Raw genomic sequence first — 8,978 nt, 5'->3', positions numbered from 1 at the left:
ATAAAAAGAAGAAAAATTATGGTAGCAGGAACTGTAATTATAACCAAAAGCATAAGGCATCCAGTATTATACCTGTGTCTCAAACTGGACTATTAACTGACAAAAAATGACTTACACTTCCTATGAAAATATAAACATGTGAGACTAGCTGGCAATTTTTAAAAATCACAACTAGTAAGCCATAAGCCATACCAAACATTAAAATATATTATAAAGCAAATTAACAAGACATGTTAGTATTGGCTGATAGATAGCTAGATCAATAGATCAGAAGATACAGTCAATAATTATATCAAATATTTATGGAAGTTTAGTTCAAATAAGACAGAATTTTCAAATTTATGTGGGAAAGACAGTGCTAGGAAAAATGGATAGCCATTTGGAAAAATATAGTTAGATTTCTCCTTCCTCAGTCCTTATACCAAAATAAATGTTAGATTTATCCAATATTTAAACATAATAAATAAAAACCTTAAAGTGCTTGAAGAAAACATTTAAGTTTTTTTTTTTTTAATGTATGCTTGAAGTAAGAATGGCTCCTCTAAGCAGAATGACATCCAAAATCATTAAGGAAAAGATCTAAAAAATTTAACAACAGGGGCTTCCCTGGTGGCGCAGTGGTTGAGAATCAGCCTGCTAATGCAGGGGACATGGGTTTGAGCCCTGGTCTGGGAAGATCCCACATGCCGCGGAGCAACTAGGCCCGTGAGCCACAACTACTGAGCCTGCGCGTCTGGAGCCTGCGCTCGGCAACAAGAGAGGCCGCAATAAAGAGTGGCCCCCGCTTGCCATAACTAGAGAAAGCCCTCGCACAGAAACGAGGACCCAACACAGCCAAAAGTAAATTAATTAATTAATTAATTTAAAAAAATTAACAACATACACAAACAAGTTTAAAAATGAAAAGAAAAATGACTGGCCAAAATATTTTAAATTAATAAGAAGGTGTTAATTTCTTAATTAGATAGAATAGCATAATGGTTAAGAGTTCACATGCATGTATGCACAAATCCATAAATACAAAGACATGCAGATCTGTGACTGTAAATCCATATGAGGCTTGGTTGAATTTATAAAGGGAAACTTTATAAATTCAAAGTAATATACTTTTCATGATATATCTTCAGAACATCTGAATTTTTTTATTGTTGCCATGGGCTTCATTACCTCTTCCAAATAAAATACAGCTTATAAAAACAAACATTTGTAGCTTTTTGGTTCCAGCCAGAGTAGAACAGCCTGTTTTGGACTAGCCTTCCAGCACAGAACAACTATAAAAGCTGCAAAAAATCTATAAAACATGGATTTGGAAAGCATCAAATATAGGCAGGGCTTGAAGGGGTAAAACCCTTGTGAGAAGGGAATTGTATAATGAAATATCAGACAAAGGACATAGAGCAGAAGCAGAAAGTGTAAGTCTTACTGTGTTGAGAAGACTGAGGCCAGATGTTGGTACTGCCATACTGGCTGGGATTTAATAGGCAAACACCAGTGGAGAAGGAAACCTCAGAGAGAGGGCTTAAAAATTAGTATACACATCTGCCCGAAATCATTGTCTGACCTGCTGTGCGCTCACAGGGTAACACTCAAAAATGTTTTTAAAACTTACCAGAAATAGCATCTGGGAGGTTAAAATGCTAAAGCAGACATGGCAGTAGCCACATGATTTAGGGAGAAAAGTTGGAGTTCAAACCCAGTCAAGGTTAGGGGTGGCTTTCGTTACTACCCAGTGCTTTAATTTGAGACCCAAGAAAGGCTATGCTCTAATAGTGAGGGCTTTGGGAATAAAGACAAAAATAAAATAACTAGCCCTAACAAAGACGAAAACCAAGCCTTAATAGGACCAAGGTGATCCGATAGTGCTGCGGTTGTTTTGCAAAAGAAATTTTAGCCCACCTGGAGGAAGATAACATCATTTAGAATTTCTACAATTTTCCTCCAATCCAAACATATGAAGCATACAAAAAGAAAAGAAACAAATGACCCCAAATCAAAGAAAAATAAAAAAGGAAAAGAGAAATCTACAGGTGATTTAGGTATTTTAGTTACCAATTGGTTATCAGTCTGACTGCCAAAAAATAAAGATAAAATTTTAAGAGCGGCCAAAGAAAATCACACTTTGCATTCAAAAGGACAAAAATTAAACTTAAAGCTTAAAGGTCATCATTACTATAGAAGGCAGAAGACCATGGAATATCTTTAAAGTGATCGAAAGGAAAAAGAAAAGTTACTTAGAAATCTCTCTCTAGCAAAAATATCCTCCAAAACTGAAGATGGAGTAAAGATGTATCAGATAAATAAAAGCTGAGCAAATACATGAGCAGTTGGCCTACACTACGGTATATTATGTTTTCTCATATTAAATAAAATATGACAATATATGGAAACACAGAACTTCTGAAGTAAACAAATCCTGGAAAAAGTAAATGTAAATAAATACTGACTACTTCAGTGAACAACGATAATGTCTTATAAGGCAGATCACAAATGTAGAAGTAAAAATTATGATAACACGAGCACAAAAGGCAGGAGTGGTGGTAAATGAATTAAACTGTTTGAAGGCACATGCATTTAGAAGTGACAAATGTGCTAATTTAAGATAGACAGTAATATAATAAAAATGCATATTACAGTCCCTATAAATTACTACTATGAGAAAAATAAATGAATATAGAGCTAAAAAGTTAATGGAAAAGTAAAAAAAAAATGGAATTAAATATACCTGACTTATCCAAAAGAAGACAGGAAAGGAGGAACAAAGGAATAAAAAACAGATGACCAAAATGGAAAATATATATCAAGTGTAGGGGATTTCAGAGCTGATCAAGGAACAATATACAACCACAAGGTGGCAGGAGCACACACAAACTTTACTGGGCAAGCTTTTACACGTTTTCACGGGGTTGGGGAGTCCCTCACAACACGAGGCCAATGAGAGGCTAAAACGTGGGGCAGAAAAACAGGAAACTTACTTGTCTAGGTGATGTCGCTTACCCCGGTGGGGAGCTTGTTAGCCTGGTTATTGAAGCCTCCTCTGTAGTAGATGACTTTACAGGGCATTTGTTTATGACAAAAGTATCTTCATACCTTGTACCCACTCTGAAAAGTATATTTGCATAAAGAGATTAGGCTGTCTATACAGCTAATAAAAGATGCTGGCTGTGGAGAGAAATAACTAATAAGAGGCCAGAATCTAGAGCCATATTTTAGGAGTTCAAATCCTGGCTCCAATATTTACTTTATGGGTGATTTTGAGGAAGTTACTGAACTCTTATCATCTATAAATGAACATGATAATGGCCCTCTCCTCACTGGACTGTAGTGTGGACTGTGTGAGTTTCCATAGAAACTGTTTAGGACAATGCCTGGCACGTAGGGAAAATGGCTATTACTAGTACTATTTATAAAAGCATTTGATAGGCCTCTTAGTATTTCACACAGCAATACCAGTTGTCTGGTAGCTTTTTAACATCTTACAGACTTAGTGTATATGTTGTGATTTTTTTTTTTTTTTACTTTTTAAAAAAGAGATTCTGATGCAACAAACAAATATGCTTCTAAATTGACACATTAAATTACCTAATTAGGTTTATTCTTTATTAGTGTGGTACTCACCCTTACTGGTAGAGTGTTTGTAGTATAATCACTGACTGTTGATACTTTCTGAAGTGTGAAAGGATGTATTCAAAGCATTTAGGCATCGGGACTCTAACATTGGGTTTGTGTGCTTATTCCTGGCTTTATCTCAGGGAAATAGAGAAAATATGACTGGAAGTCTGAAGAACTTACTTAAAATTATTCACAGCTCTATAAGACTTAGGCCGAGTCAGTGCATACTCAGTTTTTCCACCTCCAAACTGAGATGATGAATGGTAGTTAGATGAACACTAAGACATTTATCTAACACACCATCATTCTATGAAAAATGTAAATTTACACACACACAAATTCATATACAACATAGACAGAGGTTGTCCAACTATAGTTCTCAAAGGAAGCTAAGATTTTTTTTTTTTTTTTTTTTTTGTCGATTAAAACTGTATCAAAGTTATAGAACAATTTCCAGCACATCTGTTCTGGATACATTATCATAATGATTTCCTTACATTGCACATCTCAGCAGTGCCAGAGCCATGAGCCAAGTAGGAGCAAAAATCTTATTATTAAGCAGTGACAACAGTTCCCAATTCATTTCTTCTCTGATGTTTGATAACCGAAGTCAATTAAAGACTTCCAGTGGAATTCTTTAAGTTAAAATAAAGGTTATGGGCTTCCCTGGTGGCGCAGTGGTTGGGAGTCCACCTGCCGATGCAGGGGACACGGGTTCATGCCCCGGTCCGGGGGATCCCACATGCCGCGGAGCGGCTGGGCCCGTGAGCCACGGCCGCTGAGCCTGCGCGTCCGGAGCCTGTGCTCCGCAATGGGAGAGGCCACAGCAGTGAGAGGCCCGCGTACCGCAAAAAAAAATAAAAATAAAAATAAAAGTTATTTGCATTTAACAGCTATAGATGAACACTCACCTCCCGGCTAAGTGCAAAGACAGGATTTGGCTTATTTTTATGACTGCAAGGTCGGGCCAAGGTCCAGCCCGCTGCCCAGCCGGGTCTGGGCAGTGGCGGGAGAGGCCAGGCCGCAGGCTGGGAGTTCCGGAGCAGCAAGGCGCTGCCAAGGTCCAGCCCGCCCCAAAACAGAGACGCCTGTTCCCCTGAAGCCAATCTCGGGAACTCCTCAGTCTTGCCGTCCAGGGCCCCGTGGGAAAGTTCTCTGCTGCTGAGAGATGCCTCTGAGGCCTGACTCCCACAGAGGCCGCCCTGTGTACCTTCCCGGCACAGGGCCACGGAGGGTCTAGCTCCAAGGACCTTCCCTGCTCCACGTCAGGAGTGCAGTGGGGGAAACAGCTGACCCCAGGTAGACGGGCTGCGAGGCTGGACCGGCCCTGTTCACACAGCCGTACCGCTTCCGGACGCCTGAGAGCAGGTGCTCCGTGAGAATGAGGTGGGGGGTGGGGGCGGCGAGCGAACTGCCAAACTGCGCATGCGCATCCTGGCTCTTTGGGATCGGTCCCAGGTCGACGCCTTGTAGGGAGGGGCCAGGCCCATCTGGCCGGGGACTCCGGGCCGGATATCAGGGGGACTCCTCAGCCTTGTCATCCCAGGCAGTACCGGGAAGTTGGCTGGTGAGAGACACGTGGTAGGCCTGACTGGCTCTGTGTACCTTTACAGCGTAGAGCCTTGAGTCTGGCTGCAAGGAAGTTCCTCGCTCCTCTTCTAGAGTGCAGTTGGGGGAACCGCTGGCCTTAGGAAGATGGCCGCTGGGCAAGGTCGGCCCAGGTTCCCAAATGTTCATAGGATCCCCTAGAGTGTTTGCTTAATACCAGCCTGCCTCTAAAAAGAGCAATGAGAGAAGAATAAATGGAACTTTTCCAGAGCTCACCAGGACCCAGGAAACAAGCTCTGAGCAACTGGAGTGGCTATTCCTTGCGTATCAGTGGGAGCACTTCATAGAGACCCCAAAAAGGTTAGACCTTAGTATGAGACTAAACAATCTCTACATAGTGATAAAGAGAAAATCTAGAACGCTGCCAGAGGAAAAGGAACCATTATGTAGAGACGGATACAAATAGAATGATTGCAAAGGTCTCTTCAGAAAATACATAAGCCAGAAGGCAATGACATGACATCTTTAAGATGCTAAAAGCAAACAACTGTCAACACAGAATCTTATATCCAGTGAAAATAGTTTTTAAAAATTAAAGCCAAATTAGGACTTTTGAAGAACACTTGTAATAAAACACAAAACAAACAAAAAATTAAGTTGCACTCCATCAAATTTAAATTTTCTGCTCTCCAGAAAACATCATTAAAAAAGCAAATACATATTTACATATATACTGCTTAAAATACATATGCTTATATGTATATGGATGTATATGACAAAAGCCTTATATCCAGGATATATAAAAAACTTACTATTGTAATTCAATAATAAAAAGACAACCAATCATTTAAAAATGGGCAAGAGGTTTGAATAGACACTTCACAGAGTAGATATTTAAATGGCACATGAAAAAATGCTCAACATTATTATTCATGAGGTAAATGCAAAGTAAAACCGCAATAAATGAGAGAGGATTACACATGTATTGAACAGCTAAAATTAGAAAGATTAAATGTAATCGAGTTTGCCAAACATGTGGAGCAACCAAGAGCTCTCCTACATTACTTGTGGGACTGTAAGATGGTACAACCACTTTGAAAAAAAGGTGAACAAAAATCTTTTAAACACATATTTGCTATATAACCTAACAATTCTTCTACCTACGTATATAAAAGAAATGAAAATATGTGTATAGGCAAAGCCTTGTACATGAATATTCATAGCAGCTTTATTCAATATTAACTAAAACATGGAACATTCATCTGCAATAGATGAATGGATGAGTAAATTGATGGAAGTTCATACAACAGAGTACTATTCAATGTTTAAAAAAGAAAAATTACTGATAAATGTAACAACATGAGTAAATCTTAACATTAAACATTATGCAGAGTAAAAGAAGCAAGACACAAAGCAGTACATACTATATAGATAATTATATTTATATGAAACCCTAGAGGTGTTCAGTCTAATACTGATAAAAATCACAACAGTGATAGCCAAATCTGAGGGCATTTGGAGGATTGGCTGGAAATAAGCAACACAAAATTGGGGGGGTTTATGGAAATGTTTTATATCTCCTTGTAATGGTAGTAAATACAAATGTATAAATTTGTCAACACTCATGTAGTTGAATTGTGTTCTCCAAAATTCACATGTTTAAATCCTAATCCCCAGTACCTCAGAATGTGACCTTATTTGAAAATAGAGCCATTGCTGATGTAATCAGTTAAGATGAGGTGATATTGGATGACTTGTGTACTTATACAAAAGGGAACTTTGGACTCAGGCACACACATAAAGAGGATAACGTGTGTATATTGGGTTTATGCCACATGCCAAGGGAATACATTAAAATGTCAGCAAACCAACAGAAGATAGAAGCGAGGCATGGAACACATCATTCCCTAGAGCGTTCAGAGGGAGCCTGGCCGTGCCAACACCTTGATCTGGGACTTCTAGCCTCCAGAACTGTGAAACAATAAATTTCTATCGTTTAAACCACTCATTTTGTGGTACTTCATTAGAGCAGGACTAGGAAACTAATACAACTCATCAAAGTGTATAAAATGCATATACTTTCTTTTTTTTTTTTTTTTTTTTTTTTGCGGTATGTGGGCCTCTCACTGTTGTGGCCTCTCCCGTTGCGGAGCACAGGCTCCGGACGCACAGGCCCAGCGGCCATGGCTCACGGGCCCAGCCGCTCCGCGGCATGTGGGATCTTCCCAGACCCGGGCACGAACCCGTTTCCCCTGTATCGGCAGGCGGACTCTCAACCACTGCGCCACCAGGGAAGCCCTTACATACACTTTCTTTTTTTTTTTTTTTTCTTTTTGCGGTATGCGGGCCTCTCACTGTTGTGGCCTCTCCCGTTGCGGAGCACAGGCTCCGGATGCGCAGGCCCAGCGGCCATGGCTCACGGGCCCAGCCGCTCCGCGGCATGTGGGATCCTCCCAGACCGGGGCACGAACCCGTATCCCCTGCATCGGCAGGCGGACTCTTAACCACTGCACCACCAGGGAGGCCCCATACACTTTCTTGAATGTAAATTATACCTCAATAAGTTTGATTTAAAGTGATTGAATCTAGTTCATTAATATCTGAAATAAAGTCCATAACTTTATTTAAATAACTTCTGAGAGTTCACATGGAGATAAGTTACTTAACCTTTTAGAATCTACATTCTTAATACATAAATTTGGGAAAATAATCTTGCCTCACAAGTTGTAAGAAATCAAATAATATACATGAAATCTAAAGCAGTGTTTCTAACACATTGTTGGTGCTCAATACATGTCATCCCTTCTCCTAGAATAAATGAAAGCAGAAAGCTTCAGGAGGGGCTATTATTTGTTCATTTATTCGTGTTTTTCATTGTATCGTTCCTAACCAAATTGTTCCCATACGGCTTAAAAAAAAAAAAATCTTGGTTTTAGCATAAGTTAAGAGCTTAGTCAGGCGGGGATTTTAACACTCCTAATGTTATTTTAAATCAATCCATACACTTTTAAACATTTATTCCTTATTTCTATTTCATCTTACATACATGTCCCTTTTTAAAAGTGAGCTTATCAGATACAGCCCTGTGTAGGCCCTCTGTTTTCATCTTCATCAGCATAGTCATAAATATAGTTGACAATTAGAGTTTTAATTAGAAGATATTTTTTAGTAGTCGCTGAAAAATTAGCTTTTCACAATTTAATGATCTAGTACAAAGATATTTGCTTATCAGCATTGTTTTACACTCATTATTTTGAAGAACATGACAGGGATTGGAGAATAAGAAAAAAAGAGAATATCTAACTGGTAGGCATAATAGTAGAGTTCTAAAAAGTTTGTCTTTTAAAAATCTCAGAAGTATAATTTAGCCTTTAATTCCAACAAATTAGTGAAAGAGGTTCAGGTAATTTGACTAAACTATTTCTTCAGCTCCTAAATATTATGGTGCCAGGGTTTAAATACCACATCAGATAAGTGTTTTAAATCCACCTAAACAATGTAATTCTTTGTGCAATAAATTAGCTTAAACCCTAAATCTTGAAGTTTGGTATGTTTGCAAAAATCATAGCTTTGTTTCTTTGCTTAGCTCACCATGTTCTTCAAATGAGTTTATATTTAAGAACATTGTAGAAATGCTAGAGAAAAGTCAAGACTTCAAGTTACAATACTGAATAGAAAAATATACACTATAGCATGTAAATTATCAACAGATTTAGGAAAGAAAAAAATTTTGATTACTCTGCTTTGCTTGAAATGCCCACATTATTTTTATTAGATGCATAACATTAAAGTAATAGTTAACATATGGTCTGTTAAACTTT

This window comes from Mesoplodon densirostris, chromosome 13, assembly GCF_025265405.1.
Source record: "Mesoplodon densirostris isolate mMesDen1 chromosome 13, mMesDen1 primary haplotype, whole genome shotgun sequence".
NCBI classification, from domain to species: Eukaryota; Metazoa; Chordata; class Mammalia; order Artiodactyla; family Ziphiidae; genus Mesoplodon; species Mesoplodon densirostris.
Note: the sequence above shows the minus strand (reverse complement) of the source record.